The following is a 23927-nucleotide window of genomic DNA, read 5'->3' on the forward strand; positions in this document are numbered from 1 at the left end:
TTTTACACCTCTTCCATTATAGGAATCCGCAGCTGCAAAAATGCAGGCAAAATCCGCACAAAATCTGCAGAAAACCCGCAGGGAATCCGCAGGTAAAATGCAGGTAATTTTACCTGTGGATTCAGCAGAATCTGCGCGGAAAAATCCGCAATGGAATCCGCAACTTGTGAACCCTAAGAAAAAAATATGTTGCTTATGTTGTCATTTTCCGAGACCCATAGCGTCCCCATTTTTCCTGATCTGGGATGGTGTGGGAGTTTATTTTTTGCACCCTGAGCTGACATTTTTATTGATACCATATTGGGGTAGATACAATGTTTTGACCTCCTGTTACTGCATTTTATTGCAATGTGGTGGTTACCAAAAAACTTGATTTTGGCCTTTTCGAACCACTTCTACCTCCAAAGTTTGGCACCGTCTTCCTTATCTAAAAATCTAGTTTAATTACCCAAGTCACCACTCCCGGTTGGCTAAAAAGATTTTGATTTATGTACAGGGAAGAGAGGGCCATATCGCTGGATTTGAGAGGCTCACGGACAAAAAAAATAAGCAACGCCAGATTTAGGCGAATAGTGGCCTTTACACCAGGTAAAAATGAAATACGGTAAGTGACAGGTCCCATTTAAGGCCAATAGAATAGCTAATAAATATGGATTGATTTACTGAATGAGCATGAATGGATGGAAGAGTAATAAGCTTCTTGAGCAATGCACTCAGGAGTAGAAACCAGTTGTGACAGGCTGACACGTTCCTTTTCTTTTATCATTAACCTCTTTACCCACAGAACATGATACAGACAGGTGCAGCTTCCTGAGGTAAAAACAAGTTCACTTCCAAGTTTTCCGATTCAATGTCCTCTCTAGTGTATTTAATGAGCATAGAGCACCCTCTAGGGGACAAATGTCTACAACGCCACGCGCAATGCAATCTCATGAATGGATTTAGCTATAAAGAAATACTGCAGGTGATCCTAAGCTCACACTTGTGTCAGAGCCTGTGTTAGGAGGCTTTGTTGCATGTTCCACAAGTTTTGCTAGAAAAAAAGCAATACTGCACATTATTTTCAGAGTAAAAATGACAGCCAAATGGATTCCATCATAGTTAATCAAGGCCATATGGCGCCGCCGTTTGTGTCAGTCATACAACAGATCTATTTTTCATATTTTTACTGTTCATATAAAAGAACAGAAAAATGGAACTCCAGACACCAATGTGAATTCAACCGAAGGCCGGAGACACACTAGCGCTCACATCGGATGTGATACACTAATGTCAATCGGCTCCTATGCTTGTGTTCTCAATGGCGTTTTTTTCCTGCTCTGATGGGATCGCAATCGGACGAGAAAAAAACGCAGCATGCAAAGTTTGAATCGCACGCACCCATATACAGTAAGTGTATATCGCCAGAGTGCAGTGCAATTCACTCAGACGCCGGCAGTAGATGAGATGGAGAAATTACTTTCTCTGTCTCCTCTATAGCTGTGCTACAATACTTTCATGAGAGCCGATCGGAGCACACTCGGCTCCCGCTCACAACAGAGAAGGAGCCAAGCGATATCAACGTATCGATGTGACACGCTAATGTGACTCTGACCTAGCACTACTACATGCAACACGTTTGCAACTCACTTTAGGCCTTCTTCATACATCTGTTTTTGGGCATGTATGTGGGCCGTCTTTTAAGGGCCGCAAATACTGACTCATGCACACCCATTGTATCTATTGGATCACATGGACCGTGTGTCTGTGTGAATAACCCACAGACATGACAGTTTTTTTTGCTCAGCACAGACAAAATGCATGCCGCACACGTGCACATTGATGACACATGGATGACATTCATGTGTTATGAGCGTGACACGTATCGGTGCCTGGAAATAAGCGGTACAGTTCATGCTGTTACCATGTGCCAGTTGCTGACGGCATCTCTCATCATTGTCCCCTGCTCGCGCTGAGATCAGAGTGATCAGGAGACAATGATGAGAGTTGTCTTCAGTCGCCGGCGCCTGGGAAAAAGTAGTACAGTGTGCGTTGTTCCCAGATGCGGACTGCTGAAGGCAGCTCTCATCATTGTCATCTGGTCTCCAGTGATAAGTTCGACCAGGCTACAATGCTGGGAGTTGTATTCACCAGCAGCTGTGTAACTCCGATGCAAAATAAAGAATTAAATTAAAAAATGGTGTGGGCTCCTGTGCAATTTTCATAACCAACAGAGGGAAAGCCCATGACTGGGGGCTGATTTTAATGATCTGGGAAAAGGGACAATATGCAAAAAGGTTCCCAGACTATTAATAACAGCTCACAGATGTTTGCTTAGCCTTTCCTGATGAATTTACAGGGGACTCCAGAAAAAAATTTCATAGACTCCTCCTATAAATTCAAACCAGCAAAGGCTAAACAGACAGCTGTCGGTTGATATCAATAGCCTGGGAAGTGGTCAGAGATATTGCCCCCCCAGGCTACCAATATCAGCCCTTAGCCACCCCAGAAATGGCGCATCCATAAGATGCGCCAAATCTGGTGCTTAGCATCACTCTTCCCACTTACACTGTGACGGTGGCAAGTGGGGTAATAGGGTTGGGGTTGATGCCACCTTTGTTTTGTCAGGTGACATCAAGCCTAGGGGTTAGTAATGGAGTGGCGTCTACAAACTTTTTTACTTTAATTCTTCATTTTACACAGGAGTTACACAGCTGCTGCTTAATACAACTCTCATTGCCTGGTACATGTCGCTGTGACCAGTGGGGTGCCGCAGGGGTCGGTGTTGGGACCTATTCTCTTCAACACATTTATTAACGATCTGGTAGAAGGTTTACACAGTAAAATATCGCTATTTGCAGATTATATAAAACTATGTAAAGCAGTCACTACAAGAGAAGATAGTATTCTGCTACAGATGGATCTGGATAAGTTAGGAACTTAGGCCGAAAGGTGGCAGATGCGGATTAACAATGATAAATGTAAGGTTATACACATGGTAAGAAGGAATCAATATCACCATTACACACTGAACGGGAAACCACTGCGTAAATCTGACATGGAGAAGGGCTTGGGGATCCTAGTTAATAATAAACTTACCTGGAGCAGCCAGTGCCAGCAGTGGCTGTCAAGGGAAACAGGATCATGGGGTTCTTTAAAGGAGGTGTGGATATACATGATGAGAGCATTACACTGCCTCTGTACAAATCCCTGGTAAGACCGCACTTGGAGTATTGTGTACAGTTTTGGGCACTGGTGCTCAGGAAGGATATAATGGAACTAGAGCGAGTACAAAGGAGGGCAACAAAATTAATAAAGGGATGGAGGAACTTCAATACCCAGAGAGATTAGCAAAATTAGGATTATTTAGTCTAGAAAAAAGGCGACTGAGGGGCGATCTAATAACCATGTATAAGTATATAAGGGGACAATACAAATATCACCGGGAATCTGTTTATACCAAGGAAGGTGACGGTCACAAGGGGGCATTCTCTGCATCTGGAGGAGAGGTTTTTCCACCAACATAGAAGAGGATTCTTTACTGTTAGAGCAGTGAGAATCTGGAATTCCTTGCCTGAGGATGTGGTGATGGCAAACTCAGTCGAGGGGTTCAAGAGAGGCCTGGATGTCTTCCTGGAGCGTAACAATATTGTATCTCACAGTTATTAGGTTCTTTAGAAGGTCAAACATCTGGGGATTTAGTCTGATGGAATAAAGGCTGAACTGGGTGGACAAAGGTCTTTTTCGGCCTTGCTAACTATGCAACTATGTAAGGACACACTGACACACGGACAGCAAGCACGGAAACACGGATGTCACATGGATGTCACCTATGTACACATGTTTTATCCTTAACAGGAACCACAAGGAAGTGAGAAGGAGGCCTTAGGCTGTGTGCCAATGATGAGTTTTTGATGCTACATATTTTCAATATGTTCAAAATGAGGCAACTTGCAGTTGCAGTAAAGTGGATGGAATTTAGTTTTTTTTAACTCCACATAAACTGACCTGATATGTGTTCTTCAAATCCGTAACATGGCAGTGTCTCTTGTGAGGAAGCTGAGTTTTATGTGTGAATTTTCCCCTTAGACATGCATTAGATGTGGAAAATTCGCATGTGAAAAATGCACAAGAATTTTTAGTTAATTTCCGCTGCCGACCGAAATGCATCGAAGACACATGCAATCCACATATAACTATATCAATAAAGTTTTGTCAAAGCAAAATACCAGGAAGTATAAAAAACAAAACAGCTTTATTTAACATATGACATACCAATAAGAGATAAAGAAAAACCGTAGCATCACAACACAACCAGACACATGTAAAAAAAAACACACTAAAAAATGCAATGAAAAAAATGCAAGTAACCTAATTTACTTTATTGGTGCAGAAATGATGCAGAAAATCTCCAACATCAAAAACGCGTTTTTTTAAAATCTCTTGTTGATATGTCATGTTTTTAACTTATCTGCTTCGTTGTTGATTCTTCCTGGCATTTGGCTTTGACAAAACTCTTGGTTATATGCAGCAAAGATGTGTGCTGGCACCATCCACAGATACTCCCTTTAATGAGTTGGATATGCAGGGAACCAGACCTTGGAGGAACATGGATGTGTATAAAATAGTATGAACAGCATAATAGGAAAAAGAAGAAAAAACGCACTCACCATCCTTTAAAATGTTTCTTCTTTATTGGAAAATTAAAACATAGGGTTTGCAGGGGTAAATGGAATGCTTGCAGGATGACAACCATTTCTCACCAACTGTTGCTTCAACAGGGCAGTTCTTGCAACCTTCATACAACCATGCAGCCTACCATCTAGATGTAGCAGAGCTGGACCCATCGTGGGACAAATGGATTGTCATCATCTCTGCGGAAAGGTAAGGAATATTGTTGTTAGTTTTTTTAACTCTTTTTCAGACGGCAATGGCTTCAGTGGAATGGATGAGGTCATAAGTATGGTTTAATTAAGATTATTAAAGAAGTCTGTGTCATTCTTTCAATTAAAGGACTTTTTTCTGGGTGTCTGTGTTTTTATGACTTTGGGGTTAGTAATGGGGGCATCTTATTGATGCCTCTCCATTACTAACCTCAGGGCTTGATGTCACCAGACAGTACAAAGGTGACATAAACCCCCAAATTATTACCCCACTTAACACCGCTACAGGGCAAGTGGGAAAAGCGAGGCTAAGTGCCTTTTCTGGGGCAGTTGAGAGCTGATGTTTTTAGCCATTGGGGGCAGTATCCATGGCTCCTTCCTAGGCTATTAATATCAGCCTGCAGCTCTCCACATAACCTTTGCTTGGTATTATTTATAGGGGGACAATACATCATTTTTTAGGGTCCCCCATTTTAATAGCCAGTCAAGGCTAAGTATACAGTATGAGCTGATATTAATCACCTGGAAAGCTCCATGGGTATTACCCCCTTCCCAGGCTATAAATATTAGCCCCCCCAGCTGTCAGCTTTCCCTTTGCTGGCTAAGAAAATTACATGGGAGCCCACCCCGTTTTTTCTCAGGAAAATAATCTTCTATTAATTAAATGCATGTATAGTAAGCTGCACACACACTGTACTAATTGTATTTGAGACAGACATCTGTATTTCTACCTATTCTATGTGTAGTTACTGTATAATCCATCTATTCTATCCTGTCGGCTCCTGCTGTGATTTTACATTACACCTTTGCTGAATTGCCGGCTTTTCTTCTATCTATGTAAAATATATATATATATATATATATATAAAATATATATATATATACACATATATATCCATACTGTATATACATGTGTGTCACTGACAACTATATATCTATGTATTATATGTGCATATATCTAGTCTATCTATTCTTTTCTAACCTGTCACTGTGATTTTATTGTATGCAGCAGATGAATTGCCGGCTTTTCAAAGGACATCGGTGTGTAAAAATCAGACTGCACTCACATGGTCTGATTGCTGTGTGATTTTTTTTTGCACCCATAGGCTTGCATTGGCGAGTATCAGCTGAGTCTTGGTGCCAATTGCAGCATGCTGCGATTTTACATGCATGTCGAGTATACCTGGGAAAATATATGGTGATGTGATCGGCCACATAGATTAACACTGGGCCAAGTGCTTCTTGATGTTTTCTCGCATAGCACTCGGTAGTGTGACTCCGACCTTAGACATAAAGGAGGGCCTCATACACATTCTGTTAATATTGTTAGGTAGTGGGACTCCTAGACTCATAAAGCCTAGGCACTAAGTGCAAGGGCTGACAAAATTTAGATGAAGGGAAGACACGTACAGGAGGGCCTCAACAAAACATTTTTCCCCATTTTTTAAGAAGTGAGACTCCTAGACTATGCCTATACACTGAGTGCAAGGGCTGAAATACATTTACCTCCTAGGGGTATATGTATGGCTATAACTAAAATGTTGTTATGGTACTGCTACACTTATAGTGTATTACAACTCTTAGGAAGGGTATTGCTGCACCTACTGGTGTATTACCTTAGAAGTTAAATCTATAATATGTACCGTATATATGTTTTGCTATGTCTTTATGTATACTGTCTTATATCTTGTTGCTGCCATGTACATAGGTTGTGCACTGTGGTTTATAGGGAGAGTGCAGTACCTTCATTTGGCAACAAGATGGAGGGCATTTCAGTGCACACAGTTCTTCAAATAATAGACAAGTCAGGACATGTTTAGCTTAGGATGGGCTTACTGTAAGTTAAGCTGCAAGATTTCCTGTATTGAGTCAGTCGGGCTAGGGAGCTGGAGCAGCTCAGTTGGGGCCAGAGAGCCCTCCACCGTCCAGGGGGCTAAAGCCCTGGGGACAACACAGTGGCCCCGTAACATTTGAAGCTTAAGCCCAGCCATCCAGGGCCAGTGGGAAGAAAACTGCAGCAGTGACAGCAGTGAGAGCAGTGTCAGTGCAAGGAGAAGCCTGTGCTCTAATTGTGAACACAGCAGAAAGGATGGGCAGGTCACTCACCATGTGGCAGATCTCATCCTGGGCGCATTCTCTCACAGCCAGGGCGAGACAGCTAAGGGAACCACCAATGAAAGTGTGTCTGAATGGGGAGGACGCTGAGGGGCCGTGTGTCACGGTCCGACCTGGGTACGTGCTGTGCAACAGTGAGAGAAGAGAAGTACAGAGAAAGTGGAAGATATGTACTGCTTGAAACGTGACGCTAATGCTGTAACAGAACTGGATGTGCTGTGTCCTAAAGTCAGTAAAGTTGTTAAAGTTGGTATGGACTGTGTTTCAATTCTTGCAAATCTGTCTGGCGAGGGTCTCCTGCAGCAGAGGGAAGATCCTGAAGGAGCTGGACCAGGAAACACAGGTATGCTGATTAATGGACATCATTTTCATGTAAGAGGAGGTCAGGGCACAGAGATGAATAAGTGTGCGGCCATGACTACAGCCCTGGCCCTCCCTTACATATATATATATATATATATATATATATATATATGTAAAAGAATTGTAGAGGTAGACCTCATACACAAAAATTATAAAGGAAGGCATCATAAACACCTTGGAAAAATTAAGAGTGAGAGTTGCATGATGACCCCCTAAAGCAATCTGAAAATCTGCCCTTTTATTGTTTGAGCTTGTGGGTTGGTGGCTTGGTATTTTCGCTTGCGCTCAAAGATCTGGGGTAGGGACAGCTGAATGATGCACCTGGACAAGAACTGGACAATGTGGAATGACAAGTAAAAAGCAGGAGGCATCTACATCTGCGTTATGGACCAGACGTTTGGTCCACCTGGTCGGATGCTTTCACGACATGAGCCTGAGCATACTGGTGGTCAGGCTGCTAGTGGTCAGGCCCCTGCTGATCTTGGTATGGCCCAAATTGCAAATGACCATTCTTTTATCTTCTGCACTTTCTTTAGAAAAACAATTGAACTTGAATAGTGAGGGTGCTCTGGGGAACAGTTACCCACCTTCTCTCTCTGGCCACCCCACTGCCTCTTCCTGTCTGTTGTGGTGCTGTGGATCCCTCCCCATCTGCGCTTCTTGCTTCGTTCTGCATGGCACTGATATAGAAGGGTTACCATTAACCCTTCTATATCAGCATCTACCCAGGTTGGGTCAGTGACTTCATTGTCCACCACCTCGTCTTTCACTTTTGCACTCTGGTCCTCCTGACTTGTTGACTTAACATCATCACTTATTGACAACTGTGTCTCGTCATCATCTACCTCTTGTGACACTAATTGCCTTTTCCCACCATCATCTACTTCTGACTGTGGCTGCTGAAATATTTGGGCATCACTACACCTAAGCTCCTCATGTCCCTCTTGAAATATGCATGGTAAGAGGCCAGAATCAATGAATAAAAATGTAAGGAGCTCCTCAGAGTGTCCAATTGTGCGATCAATTGTCACCTGGGACTCACCATGGTGGGAGGAAGGAGGAGCAGAGTTCGAACAGTGATGTGGTCAATACCATTGACTAGTGAGAAGGGACCACGTGGAATACAAGGTGGTGCTGGGAAACATACTGGAAACATCTCTGCCAACGAGCCGAACACCTGTTCTCACTGTTCTGGCTTCAAGAGTGGTGTCCCGCGACCCCCTGCAGAGTGAGACAGCAAACTAGTTCTCATGGATGAGCATGTTTGTTGTGCTCCTGCAGCAGGCACAGTTTCACCTGGCACATGGCCGCAGCCTCTGCATGCATCATCAGCAGCTCGTCCACTTCCCCATCCATTACAGCACGCTTTGCCACTTTAACTTAGGTATTTATTTATATGTCTGTAAACTGTACAGTATTAATAGCAAAAAGAAAATATGTAGCCCTTCAAAGGATGCTTCTTTTAATGGTGCAGCAGCGGTATACAAGTTCGCAATAGGAGTATTAAGCTCTGCCCAGCTCCTCCCACTTGCCCTGTGGCGATGGCAATTGGGGTTCATATTTGTAGGGTTGATGTCACTTATTTATTGTCCGGTGAAATCAAGCCTATGGCTTAGTAATGGAGAGGTTTCTATGAGACGCCTAATCCTATAGTTATATTGTAACTAGTGTTGAGCATTCCGATACCGCAAGTATCGGGTATCGGCCGATACTTGCTGTATCGGAATTCCGATACCGACTTCCGATATTTTTTCAATATCGGAATTCGGCATCGGAATCGGAAGTTCAGTTGATTGACGGCCTGACGTCATCATGATGCGCGGTGTGTGCGCATCATGATGCGCCGTCATTTCGGGCCTTCCGGGGGTCTCTGCCGGCCTGCCGGGGGGCTGTGCCGGCCTGCCGGGGGGCTGTGTGGACTGCCCGGGGTCTCTGCCGGCCTGCCGGGGGGCTGTGCCGGCCTGCCGGGGGGCTGTGCACCCTGTGGGGGTCTGTACCGGCCTGCCGGGGGGCTGTGCCGGCCTGCCGGGGGGCTGTGCTGATGTCCGGGGGTCTGTGCAAGCATCGTCCGATGGGACTACAAGTCCCATCGGGCGATGCCTGCTACCATGACAGTGATTGACACATTAGCCAATGATGGGACAGTAGTAGTCCCATCATCCGGCTAATGTGTTAAATGTTAAAAAAAAAAAAAAAAAATACTACATACATACTACATGCTACATACATACTACATATATACTACATACATACTACATACATGCTACATACATACTACATGCATGCTACATACATACTACATATATACTACATACATACTACATATATACTACATGCATGCTACATATATACTACATACATACTACATATATACTACATACATGCTACATACATACTACATACATACTACATATATACTACATGCATGCTACATATATACTACATGCTACATACATACCACATACATACTACATACATGCTACATATATACTACATGCATGCTACATACATACTACATGCATGCTACATACATACTACATGCTACATGCATGCTACATACATACTACATACATACTACATGCTACATACATACCACATATATACTACATACATACAATACATTCATACAATACATACATAGACATACAGTACATATAACATAGAGTAACATACTTACCAATACTTGTCACATTGTTCCCCGAAGCCATTGTCGTCTACGGAATAAATATTAACATAACAAACCACAAAAATACTCACCCACGATCCGAAGCAGTCCACGAGTGTGTCCCACGACGATCTTGGGTAGAGAACTGCAGCATCAGCTGATGCTGCCGTTCTCTACGGGCTGCAGGAATCCAATGACGGAAGGTAGGTATCCTTCCGCACTGTATTCCTCCGCCACTTAAAAAAAAAAAAGTCCCTAGTCTCACTTTATGCCATTGCTGTGTGGGAAATTCCCACACAGCAATGGCATAAAGTGAGACTAGGGACTTTTTTTTTTTTTAAGTGGCGGAGGAATACAGTGCGGAAGGATACCTACCTTCCGTCATTGGATTCCTGCAGCCCGTAGAGAACGGCAGCATCAGCTGATGCTGCAGTTCTCTACCCAAGATCGTCGTGGGACACACTCGTGGACTGCTTCGGATCGTGGGTGAGTATTTTTGTGGTTTGTTATGTTAATATTTATTCCGTAGACGACAATGGCTTCGGGGAACAATGTGACAAGTATTGGTAAGTATGTTACTCTATGTTATATGTACTGTATGTCTATGTATGTATTGTATGAATGTATTGTATGTATGTAGTATATATGTGGTATGTATGTAGCATGCATGTAGTATATATGTAGTATGTATGTTGCATGTAGTATGAATGTAGCATGTATGTAGTATGTAGTATGAATGTAGCATGTATGTAGTATGTAGTATGAATGTAGCATGTATGTAGTATGTAGTATGAATGTAGCATGTAATTTTTTTTACATTTAACACATTAGCCGGATGATGGGACTACTACTGTCCCATCATTGGCTAATGTGTCAATCACTGTCATGGTAGCAGGCATCGCCCGATGGGACTTGTAGTCCCATCGGACGATGCCTGCACAGACCCCCGGAGCCTGCACAGACCACCGGCAGGCCGGCACAGCCCCCCGGCAGGCCGGCACAGCCCCCCGGCAGGCCGGCACAGCCCCCCGGAGCCTGCACAGACCACCGGCAGGCCGGCACAGACCACCGGAGCCTGCACAGACCCCCTGGCAGGCCGGCACAGCCCCCCGGCAGGCCGGCACAGCCCCCCGGCAGGCCGGCACAGCCCCCCGGAGCCTGCACAGACCACCGGCAGGCCGGCACAGACCACCGGAGCCTGCACAGACCCCCTGGCAGGCCGGCACAGCCCCCCGAAAGGCCCGTACAGACCCCAGAGAGGCTGTACAAGGGCAGGAAAGGGTTTTTCTTATTCCGATACCGGAAGTCCCATAGACTTGAATGGGACTTCCGGTATCGGAATCGGCGATACCGATACTTTTTTTAAAGTTCGGCCGATACCATCCGATACGATACTTTGAAGTATCGGATGGTATCGCTCAACTCTAATTGTAACTAAACACACAGCCAGAGTAAAATTCTTTTATTGAAATAATGACATAGACTCCTTTATTTAATCTAAATTATACCATACTCACATCATCACCCATTCCACAGAAGCCATGGTCTCCTGTAATAAAACAAAAATGAAAAATAACCATATCCCTCACCTGTCCGCCATTGTGTCCCATGGGCGAATCTACTCGTTAGGACTCGTTACTCTGCGAGTAGTAGGGGACTCGCAGGAGTCGGTACTCTGCGAGTTTCCAAGCGATTACTCGCACAGTAACGAGTCCAATGCAAATGAATGGCAATCCTAGTTTTTGCAGAGTTTCTTAGTGATTTTGTGTCAGCAGCTGGACACAAAATCGCTAAGAAACTAGGATTGCTTGTATTAAACTGTGAAAAAACTAGCTAGGAGTTCTCTCTCTCTGTTTTGCAGCGATTCCTGTGCTGGGGGATTCCTGTGCTGGGGAGGAGGAGAATGGGGATGCGAGTTTTGCAGCGATTCCTGTGCTGGAGGGGAGAGAGAGAGAGTGAACTCCTAGCTAGTTTTGTGTGTCCTAGCTGGACACAAAATCGCTAAGAAACTAGGATTGCTTGTATTAAACTGTGAAAAAACTAGCTAGGAGTTCGTTCGCTCTCTCTCTCTCTCTCTCTCTCCTCGCATCCCCATTCTCCTCCTCCCCAGCACAGGAATCGCTGCAAAACAGAGAGAGAGAACTCCTAGCTAGTTTTTTAACAGTTTAATACAAGCAATCCTAGTTTCTTAGCGATTTTGTGTCCAGCTGCTGACACAAAATCGCTAAGAAACTCTGCAAAAAAAAAAAAATCTGCATCCCCATTCTCCTCCTCCCCAGCACAGGAATCGCTGCAAAACTCGCATCCCCATTCATTAACATTGGACTCGCTAGACTTGCAACGAATAGCGAGTTTCCAAGTCGGACTCGTTACAGCCTAGCGATTCCGAATATTTCAGGATTCGCCCATCCCAATGTCCCACCTCTAATCCATGATAAACAGTTTTCAACCTGGTCGGTGCCAAGATGTGACTGTCCATGCTGAGAACCACAGAGGAATAAGCTGCTACGAGAGCAGCATCGGTGACTAGTGGTGACGTCAAAGTGCCTTTTCTGGGTCTGCTATTTTTAGGCTGGATGACCAATATCAATGGCCCCTTACCAAATAGGGGGAACTCCGTGCCGTTTTTTAAAATTATTTATTTAAATAATTAAAAAAATATATCATGGGGGACCCTCTATTCTCGATAACCAGCCTTTCTAATGCTGACAGCGGAGGGTTGCAGCCTGCAGCTGTCAGCTTTGCCTGGCTGGTTATCAAAAATACAGGTCATTTTATTTTTATATTTTTTTTATTTATAGCGCAGGCGGCGGCTAATGATTATTCCCATCATTTGCCACCTGCTTTTGCTGTTAACACATGAATACAACTCTGAATATTGTCCCCTGCTAGCGCTGATTGCAGAGCAAGCAGGGAACAGTGATGAGAGCTGTCTTTTTCAGCAACCAGCGCCAGGAAACAGCGCAAACAGTATTGCTGATTCCAAGGCGCCAGTACGTTTCACACAGATGACAAAGGGTTGTCATCCTTGTGTCATCAGTGTTTATGGGTGCGGGACGTTTTGTGGCTCATGCTGAATCACTGATGTCTGAAAGAGCCCTTAGTGAACTCCGTCATTTACCAAACTTTGGCAGAGTTTTGCTGATTTTTAGGAAAAAAAAGCTTGGGAATCTGAACACGAATACGAATGTGCAACGTTCGTGCCTAATTTGAGATTGGCAACTTTTTCCAAACAAGATCACTCTTCTCTACTCCCGAATCCAAATGACCCTCTCTTCTGAGCCTCAGTGTGCCTAAACCACATTTAGCGTCCACAAGTTTGTCAGCACTGTAGTAATGATAGCTTGCTTAATTTACGAGGGGTGTGTCTCCAGAAGCATGAGCTGGGTATAATGTATGTGCACTACAAGGAACTGGGCACTACAATGTACTGGGCATCACAATGGCAGATTTGCAATTTTCGCTCAGCAACATATTGCTGTTTGTTTTTGGAAAACACCCATGGACCCAAAATCATCACTACATCTGTAGATAAATTCCCAGAGGGATGTGATTTACAAAATGGAGTCACATGTCTGCTGTTCTGCAACTTAAGGGGTCACTTGTGTGCGGTTTCTACTTTTTAGGCCCATCAAGGCTGTGCAAAATCGCAATGGCGTCTGCTGTCTGTTCCAGATAATTTAGAGCTTCATAAGTCAAATGGTGCTCCTTCCCTTCTGAACCCTGCCGTGTCCACAAACAGTAGTTTTTCACCACATATGGAGCATTAACGTACTCAGGAGAAATTGAGTAATAAATGTTATTGTCCATTTTCTCTTGTTACCCTTGTGAATATGAAGAATTTAGGGATAAAGCAACATTTTTGTGGGAAAATGTAATATTTTCATGGTTTTTTTCCACATTGCTTTAATTCCTGTGAAGCACCTAAAGGGTTAATAAACTTCTTGAATGTGGTTTTGAGCACTCTGAGGGGTGCAATTTTGGGTATTTTCTGTCACATAGACCTCTCAAAGTCACTTAAAATGAAGTTTTTTTTTTTTTTTTTACTTGTAACCTTTTTGAATAAACCAAAAATATTGGAATAGCAAAGTGTTCCCATCAGTATGGTTATTCAGTTGAAGGCCAGATTAGACTACATTCTGGGATTACACCTTTAACCTCTTCGCGACCGCCCACAGTAGATAAACGTTGGCGCTTGCTGGGCTTTGTGCAGCGCCGACGTTTATCTACTGTCAGCGGTTTTGTGCCCCCCGGGACCCCCTCATACCTTATAATGCGGGGATCCCGGTGCACAATGCATGCTGGGACCCCCAACGTCATCGAGACCTGATTGGTTCAGGTCCTGATGACGTCGCGTCACAGCAGCCAATGAGAGAGCTCGCTGGGAAAGCTGCTTGTTTCCTGGTGATCTCCCTCATTATAACGCGACTTCTCCTCTGAGCTCATGCTGACAGATGAGCAGAGGTGAAGCAGCGTTACAGTGTGACTAGATCGCTGCCTGGCACAGCTGATCGCTGCCTGGCACAGCTGTGTCAGGCAGCGATCTTGTCACACAGTAACGCTGCTTCTCCTCTGATCATCTGTCAGTGTGAGATCAGAGGAGAAGTGGCGTTACTATGTGCCGGGCAGCGATCTTGTCACATAGTAACGCTGCTTCTCCTCTGATCATCTGCCAGTGTGAGATCAGAGGAGAAGTGGCGTTACTATGAGTCAAAAATACAAAAAATAAAAAACACAAAAATAAAAAAAAAAGTAAAGAAAAAAAAAGCAGGTAGGCAGGCTAGGGCTATGTCTAGGGTTAGGGCTAGGGTTAGGGTTAGGGCTAGGGTTAGGGCTAGGGGTGTGTTGGGGTTAGGGTTGGAATTCGAATTGGGGGTTTCCACTGTTTAGGTACATCAGGGGCTCTGTAAATACAATATGACGCCCGCAGACCATTACATCAAAGTCTGCATTCCAGAACGTCACTACTTCCCTTCCGAGCCCCACCGTGTGCCCAAACAGTGGTCCCCCCCCACATGTGGGGTACCAGCGTACTCAGGACAAATTGGACAACAACTCTTAGGGTCCAATTTCTCCTGTTACCCTTGTGAAAATAAAAATTGGGAGCTAAAAGATCATTTTTGTGGAAAAAAAATGATTTTTTTATTTTCACGGCTCTACATTATAAACTTTAGTGAAACACTTGGGGGTTCAAAGTGCTCACCACACATCTAGATAAGTTCCTTGGGGGGGTCTAGTTTCCAAAAAGGGGTCACTTGTGGAGGATTTCCACTGTTTAGGCACATCAGGGGCTCTGCAAACGCGACATGACACCCGCAGACCATTCCATCAAAGTCTGCATTCCAAAACGTCACTACTTCCCTTCCGATCCCCACCGTGTGCCCAAACAGTAGTTTTCTTCCACATATGGGGTACCAGTGTACTCAGGAAAAATTGGACAACAACTTTTGGGGTCCAATTTCTCCTGTTACCCTTGTGAAAATAAAAAATTGGGGGCTAAAAGATCATGTTTGTGGAACAAAAATGATTTTCTATTTTCATGGCTCTACGTTATAAACCTCTGTGAAGCACTTGGGGGTTCAAAGTGATCACGACACATCTAGATAAGTTCTTTAAGGGGTCTAGTTTCCAAAATGGGGTCACTTGTGGGGGTTTCCACTGTTTAGGCACATTAGGGGCTCTCCAAATGCGACATGGCATCCAATCTCAATTCCAGCCAATTCTGCATTGAAAAAGTCAAACGGCACTCCTTCCTTTCTGAGCTCTGCCGTGTGCTCAAACAGTGGTTTAGCCCCACATACAGGGTATCGGCGTATTTGGGAGAAATTGCACAAAAAATTTTGTGGTTCATTTTCTGTTTTTACACTTGTGAAAATAAAAAAAATGGTTCTGAAGTAAAATGTTTGTGAAAAAAAGTTAAATGTTTATTTTTTCCTTCCACATTCCATTCATTCATGTGAAGCACCTGAAGGGTTAATAAACTTCTTGAATGTGGTTTTGAGTACATTGAGAGGTGCAGTTTTTAGAATGGTGTCACTTTTGGGTATTTTCTGTCATATTGATCCCCCAAACTCACTTCAAATGTGAGGTGGTCCCTAAAAAAAATGGTGTTGTAAATTTTGTTGTAAAAATGAGAAATCGCTGGTCAACTTTTAACCCTTATAACTTCCAAAAAAAAAATATTATGTTTCCAAAATTGTGCAGATGTAAAGTAGACATGTGGGAAATGTTATTTATTAACTATTTTGTGCGATATCACTCTCTGATTTAAGGGCATAAAAATTAAAAGTTTGAAAATTGCAAAATTTTCACAATTTTTGCCAAATTTCGATTTTTTTAACATATAAGCGCAGTTCATATCTAAGAAATTTTACCACTATCCTGAAGTACAATATGTCATGAGTAAACAGTGTCAGAATCAGCAGGATCCGTTGAAGCGTTCTAGAGTTATGGCCTCATAAAGTGACACTGGTCAGAATTGAAAAAATTGGCCTGGTCACGAAGACAAAAACAGGCTCAGGCGCGAAAGGGTTAAACGGAAGCACCTCAGGAATTTTTATCCATATAAGCTCTTATTACAATGATTTTTATTGAACAGCATTTATAAAAATTACGGCATATATACTGTATATACATTTTTTTTAATTTCCTTTTTTGGGTAGTTTTTCATAGTCAGAAGGACAAATTATCTAATGTCAAATCATTTGCTTTAAAGCCATCTGAATCCTTTGTGACAGTTGCATTTTATACCCTCCATCTCGATTTAAACCTCCTTTCTATTTTGTTAAGGAATACTCATTGGTTTGCTTACAATATGCACAGTTCCTGTAGGTATAAAACGTAACTTTTTACACAGTGAACTTTAACTCTGTGAGAATTTTCCTGTATAATACTACTGTATGTCATGGCATGTTGGCTATTGACATGCAAATATGCTACAATAGAGTTACACTTTGTTTCAGAGAATCAGGATAAATAACTTCAATGCTTCGTATGGTAAATAATTGCCCTCCACTTTTCCCCATAGAGGAACCAAATGTAATTTGCATGTTGAATGTAAAGCACAAAAAAAACATTTTCTGCAGAATTCACTATAGCTTTCATTACGGTAGTAAAACCAGGACGCTTTCAATCACTTAAACACGTTTGATAGACAACCTCCTTTCATGTTCACTATTACCGTGTGTTTAATTAATAGGGGGAATTTCACAGTTTCGGAAATCCCCCCCCCCATTTTCTGACATTGCTTTTCCTCTAGATGACCATAACCATCAATAAAATCAGTAGACTTTTTTTGAAGAAGATAACTTGTAGCAAAAAGAAAACCTTAGCAATGCCATATATGTTGTCCTCAAATCCATGTCTGCTATTTATGAGAAAATTTGTTTTCAATAAGTGAGAATCCATATTCATATCCATTCACATATGCACTAAACAAGGGATTTGCAACCTGTATTTTTCCAGTTGTACTAAAATTCCAATCCCAGCATGCCTTTACCCTCAAATCTCCTAAGCCGTCTGTATGAGCATGCAAGTCGTAAAAAGTTGAATAAAATTACCGTATATACTCATGTATAAGCCACCCCGTGTATAAGACGACCCCTTTAATTTTGCCACAAAAAGCTGGGAAAACTTATTGACTCGCGTTTAAGCCTAGGGTGGAAAATGCAGCAGCTACTGGTAAATTTCAAAAATAAAACTAGATACCAATAAAAGTAAAATTAATCAGTAGGTTAAATGTTTTTGAATATCCATATTGAATCAGGAGCCCCATATAATGCTTCATACAGATCATGATGGCCCCATAAGATGCTCCATACAAAATACATCCCATATAATGCTGCACAAAAGTTAATAATGCCCCCATAAGATGTTCCATAGAATAATATGCCCCATATGCTGCTCCATAAAGGTTATGGCCCCGTAAGATGTTCCATAGATTATGCCCGACGATATGCTGCCCCATAAAATATCCCATAGAATAGGCCCCATAAGATGCTCCATAGAATATGCCCCCATATGCTGCCCCCATAAGATGCTCCATAGAATATTCCCCCGTATGCTGCCCCCATAAGATACTCCATTGAATATGCCCTTATATATGCTGCCCCATAAGATGCTCCAATGAATATGCCCCATAAAATGCTCCAATGAATATACCCCCCATAAGATGCTCCAATGAATATATCCCCATATGCTTCCCCCATAAGATGCTCCAATGAATATGCCCCCATATGCTGCCCCCATAAGGTGCTCCATTGAATATACCCCCATATGCTGCCCCTATAAGATGCTCCAATGAATATGCCCCATAAGATGCTCCAATGAATATGCCCCCATATGCTGCCCCCATAAGATGCTCCAATAAATATGCCCCATAAGATGCTCCAATGAATATGCCCCCATAAGATGCTCCATTGAATATGCCCCCATATGCTGCCCCCATAAGATGCTCCAATGAATATGCCCCCATATGCTGCTCCCATAGATTATGTCCCCATACATTGCTGCTGCCGCTGCTGCAGCTATTAAAAAAAAGAAGAAAAAAAAAGACATACTCACCTCTTGTCCCTGGGGGCCAGGTGCAAGTGTGCTGAGCAGGCGGACATCAGAGCGCTATGGGGGACAGGTGTCGCCGCTGGCTCAGGACCCGGCACCTAAGATATTCACCTGTCTTGGTTCCAGCACTGCTCACCACTGTCTGCCTGCTGGGTCCCTCTGTCAGTTAGTGTACAGGCAGAGGGCGTGCACTGGCTATGTCATCGCATCCTCTGCTGCCTGAACGTCACTGACAGAGGGACCCAGTGGCCAGACAGCCGCGAGCAGCATTGGAACAGGGACAGGTGAATATATCATATACTTACCTCCCCCTGGCACATCTCTGCAGCCCCGTTCTCCTACGGTCTCCCTTCCTACCTTCAGCGGTCATGTGGTACCGCTCATTAAAGTCATAAATATGCGCATATTCATGACTTTAATGAGTGGTACCACGTGACTGCTGAAGGAAGGAAAGGAGACCGTGGGACAAGCAGGGGGCTGCAGAAACGTGTCGGGGGGTAAGTATGATCTGACACCCGCGCTCCCCCTCCCCCCGCCGAACCCCCGGTATGTGACTCGCGTATAAGCCGAGAGGGGGACTTTCAGCCCAAAAAATGGGCTGAAAATCTCGGCTTATACGCGAGTATATACGGTATATCTTGATATCTGCGATCTGATGTCTTATTCCAGAGAAATCCACATTTTTGTTATATGCAAATGAGCTGCTCTGGACTATGGGCCGGATACTGATCTGCATGAGAATCTGCCTCCAGGGCTTGTTTTAAATGAAAGGGGTCATTATTAGTGATGATCGAATAGTGAAATATTCAGATTTGGGAAAATCGGCACAAATCATTTCTAATATCCGTGTATTTGTACCGAATAACAAATTCTATGCAAGTCAATGGGAAAGCCGAATATTTTTCTGCTGGATCCAACAAACAGTTCTGGGAGCATGAGAAAAAAGGTGAAATTGATGGGAAAGAGCTAAAACTAAATGGGAACAGCATGGAGAAGATGCCTGCATGCCTTTCTGACTCACAACTGGAAAAAATGTAAGATTATTGCACCGGTTTTAGGCTAGTTTCACACTTGCTTTTTTTTGCAGCGCGTTTTTCCCGCAAAAAAACGCATTGAAAAAACGCATACAAAAGCATACAACTGCTGCGTTTTTTTCAAGCATTTTTATGAGCATGCATGAAAAAAACGCAGCGTTTTTATGCGTTTGTATGCATTTTTAGTGCGTTTTTACCGCGTTTGCGTTTTTTTCCAACATTAGGTGGCCCCTCACACTAACCCAAACCATGACTTTACTAACCCTGACCCTAACCCTAACCCTAACCCTAACCCTGACCCTAACCCTTAACCAAACCATACTTAACCCTAACCCAAACCCTAAACCCTAACTAACCCTAACCCTAACCCTAACCCTGACCCTAACCCTAACCCTAACCCTGACCCTAACCCTAACCCTAACCCTGACCCTAACCCTTAACCAAACCATACTTAACCCTAACTAACCTTAACCCTAACCCTAACCCTGACCCTAACCCTTAACCAAACCATGCTTAACCCTAACCCTGACCCTAACCCTAACCCTAACCCTGACCCTAACCCTTAACCAAACCATACTTAACCCCAACCCTGACCCTAACCCTAACCCTAACCCTGACCCTAACCTTTAACCAAACCATACTTAACCCTAACCCTGACCCTAACCCCAACCCTAACCCTGACCCTGACCCTAACCCTAACCCTAAACCCCCTTAACTAACCCTAACTCTAACCCAAACCCCTAAATTCCATGGTTAACCAAAAAAAAACGCATGTGCAAAAAAACGCATACATGAGCATGCCAGTGCGCATGTATGCGCATCCATAGGCTATAATGGCCATTTTTAGCTCAAAACGTGCGCATATGTGCGCATGCGCTTTTTTGCAGGGCCAAAAAATGCAACATGCTGCGTCTGGAAAATACAAACGCACACCCCAAAAAACCGCAGCGCATGAAAATCGCATACATGCGCTTACCAGCGCGCAGGTATGCGCACCCATGTTAAATATAGGGGAAAAACGCATGCGCACATATGCGTTTTTTTCCAGCGCTAAAAAACGCAAATGTGAAACCAGCCTTACGGATTTTTAAAAATACTTACCAAACCAAAATTTTTTTTTAAAGGAAAAAATGCTAAGAAACATTTTTTCCTTCATAATTACATGTATATAACGCTAAATAAAAATGCAAAAAAAGTGTACCTCCCTTTAGCATATGTTCACATGGAGCATTTTGGCTTTAGTTTTTCCTTTAACATTTGTGAGGGCTCTCACTCCTACATTTTGGAAGGACCCTCCTTCATGCCAAAAAGTTATAAAGATAGTTGAATACATATTCCCCAACACCTTATAATGCCAGCTAAAATGCCCATTTGAATTTTGGGTTTCACCTGCCACCACCACCGCCATCTCATTATGTTTCCCTCGCTTCACATTTTCAGAGGGCCAGCAGGTGCTGTGAAATCTGTGTTTTGTAAGCTCAACAGTTCATTTTTGCCACCGGATCCCAATGGAACAACTGTCATAGCGAGTGAAGCCACTGTAAGGCTGGTTTCACATTAGCGCTTTTTAAGCGCACGCACGGCCGGGGGTAGCTCCGCCCCCGAGCCGACTCTCTGCCCGGCGTGCCCGCCCCTTGCTTGTAGCGCCGCCTCCTAGCGCACAGCGGCGCCTGCGATCGGCGCACCCCATCTTTAGCATAGGGTGCGCAGATCGTGTGCAGGCCGTGCGCTAGTTGCGCTTTGACCTGCGCTGCGCACTTTTGACGGTGCGCCGTGCGCACCAAAATCTGAAAAGTTTGATTTTGGCGCGCACGGCGCACCGTCAAAAGTGCGCAGCGCAGGTCAAAGCGCAACTAGCGCACGGCCTGCACACGATCTGCGCACCCTATGCTAAAGATAGGGTGCGCCGATCGCAGGCGCCGCTGTGCGCTAGGAGGCGGCGCTACAAGCAAGGGGCAGGCACGCCGGGCAGAGAGCCGGCTCGGGGGCGGAGCTACCCCCGGCCGTGCGTGCGCTTAAAAAGCGCTAACGTGAAACCAGCCTAAGGTGAATATAATACAGGAGTTGGGTGAGCTGTATGCTCAATGTCAGTAAATTGGATTTTACTAGACACCAAAAGCATTAGAATTAAATTCTGAATACAGTGTATGCAAGCGAGGGCCTGTATTGTGGTCAGTCTGTCAGGCTTGAAACCCATGTCAGGAACATGTACAAGCCTCATTTTACTTGGAAGCAGCCTCCTCAAAGGAAAGGGACAAGAGTGCTATTGTGCAATTTGCACAAGTCTACGCACTGCTGGAAACTACCCAAGCAGGCATAATGTATCTTTAGCATGATTTTGAGCAACAAGGGCGTAACTGCAGGATATAGTGGGTACGGAAAGTATCCAGACTACGTTACATTTTTTACTCTTTGTTTCATTGCAGCCATTTGGTAAATTCAAAAAATTTCATTTTTTTCTCATTAATGTACACTCTGCACTCAATCTTGAATGAAAAAAGCAAATGTAGAAATTTTTGCAAATTTACTAAAAATGAAAAAATGAAATATCACATGGTCATAGATATTCAGACCCTTTGTTCAGTATTGAGTAGATGCACCCTTTTTAGCTAGTACAGCAATGAGTCTTCTTGCGTAAGATGCAACAAGTTTTCACACCTGGATTTGGGGATCTTCTGCCATTCTTTCTGACAGATCCTCTCCAATTCCGTTAGGTTGAATGATGAGCGTTGGAGGACAGCTATTTTCCAGTTTTTCCAGAGATGCTCAATTTGGTTTAGGTCAGGGCTCTTGCTGGGCCAGTCAAGAATGGTCACAGAGTTGTTCTGAAGCCACTCCTTTGTTATTTTAGCTATGTGCTTAGGGTCATTGTCTTGTTGGAAGGTGAACCTTCGGCCAAGTCTGAGGTCCAGAGCACTATGGAAGGGGTTTTCATTCAGGATATCTCTGTACTTGGCCGGATTCATGTTTCCTTCAATTGCAACCAGTCATCCTTTCCTTACAGCTGAAAAACACCCCCGTAGCATAATGGTGCCACCACCATGTTTCACTGTTGGGATTGTATTGGACAGGTGATGAGCAGTGCCTGGTTTTCTCCACACATACGCTTAGAACTTTTTGGTGATAATTCTATCTTTGTCTCATAGAATCATAGAATGGTAGAGTTGGAAGGGACCTCCTGGGTCATGTGGTCCAACCCCCTGCTCAAAGCAGAATTCACTAAATCATCCCAGACAGATGTCTGTCTAGCCTCTGTTTGGAGACTTCCATGGAAGGAGAACTCACCACCTCTTGTGGCAGCCTGTTCCACTCATTGATCACCTTAACAGTTAAAAAGTTTTTTCTAATATCTAATCTGTGGCTCCTCATCAAACCAGAGAATCTTATTTCTCATAATCTGGGAGTCCTTCATGTATTTTAAGTAAATTCTATGCGGGTTTCATACGTCTTGCACTGAGGAGAGGCTTCCGTTGGGCCACTCTGTCATAAAGGCCCGAATGGTGGAGTGCTGCAGTGATAGTTGACTTTGTGGAACTTTATCTTATCTCCCTACTGCATCTGTGGAGCTCAGCCACAGTGATCTTGGGGTTCTTCTTTACCTCTCTCACCAAGGCTCTTCTCCCACGATTGCTCAGTGGCTGAATGGACAGGTCTTGGAAGACTTCTGGTGGTCCCAAACTTCTTCCAGTTAAGGATTATGGAGGCCACTGTGCTCTTAGGAGCCTTGAGTACAGCAGAAATTCATTTGTAACCTTGGCCATATGTGTGCCTTGCCAGAATTCTATCTCTGAGCTCCTTGGCCAGTTCCTTTGACCATAATTCTCATTTTGTCTGACATGCACTGTGAGCTGTGAGGTCTTATATAGACAGGTGTGTGCTTTTACAAATCAAGTCCCATCATTTTAGTTAAACACAGCTGGACTCCAATAAAGGAGTAGAACCATCTCAAGGAGAATCACAAGGAAATGGACAGCATGTGACTTAAATATTAGTGTCTGAGCAAAGGGTCTGAATACTTATGACCATGTTATATTTCAGTTTTTCTTTTTTAATAAATTTGCAAAAATTTCTACATTTCTGTTTTTTTTAAGTCAATATAGGGAGCAGAGTGTACAGTAATGAGGAAAAAAATGAACTTTTTTGAATTTACCAAATAACTGCAATGAATCAAAGAGTGAAAAATGTAATGGGGTCTGAATACTTTCTGTACCCTCTTTATCCCTGAAAGTGTCGAGGTCTATGGAGTGTATTACTCAGGTAACAATAGGTCTGTCGAGCATATTAACCCAGTCTCTTAGACGTGCTTAAAATATGCAGAAACTGGCAAAT

General features: G+C 43.6%; 1 long non-coding RNA gene across 1 annotated transcript in view; it reads right to left on the bottom strand.

The window, feature by feature from the left end:
* LOC141089001 (uncharacterized) overlaps nucleotides 1-23927 on the bottom strand; it is a 123837-nt gene that overhangs the window by 35885 nt on the left and 64025 nt on the right. The window contains exon 2 of the long non-coding RNA XR_012232124.1: nucleotides 4650-4853. This is a non-coding gene — a long non-coding RNA (uncharacterized lncRNA). The remainder of the gene's footprint in view (nucleotides 1-4649; nucleotides 4854-23927) is intronic.

The sequence above is a fragment of the Dendrobates tinctorius genome, unplaced genomic scaffold (genome assembly GCF_039654945.1).
Source record: "Dendrobates tinctorius isolate UK_male_01 unplaced genomic scaffold, ASM3965494v1 ptg000043l, whole genome shotgun sequence".
Classification (NCBI taxonomy): Eukaryota; Metazoa; Chordata; class Amphibia; order Anura; family Dendrobatidae; genus Dendrobates; species Dendrobates tinctorius.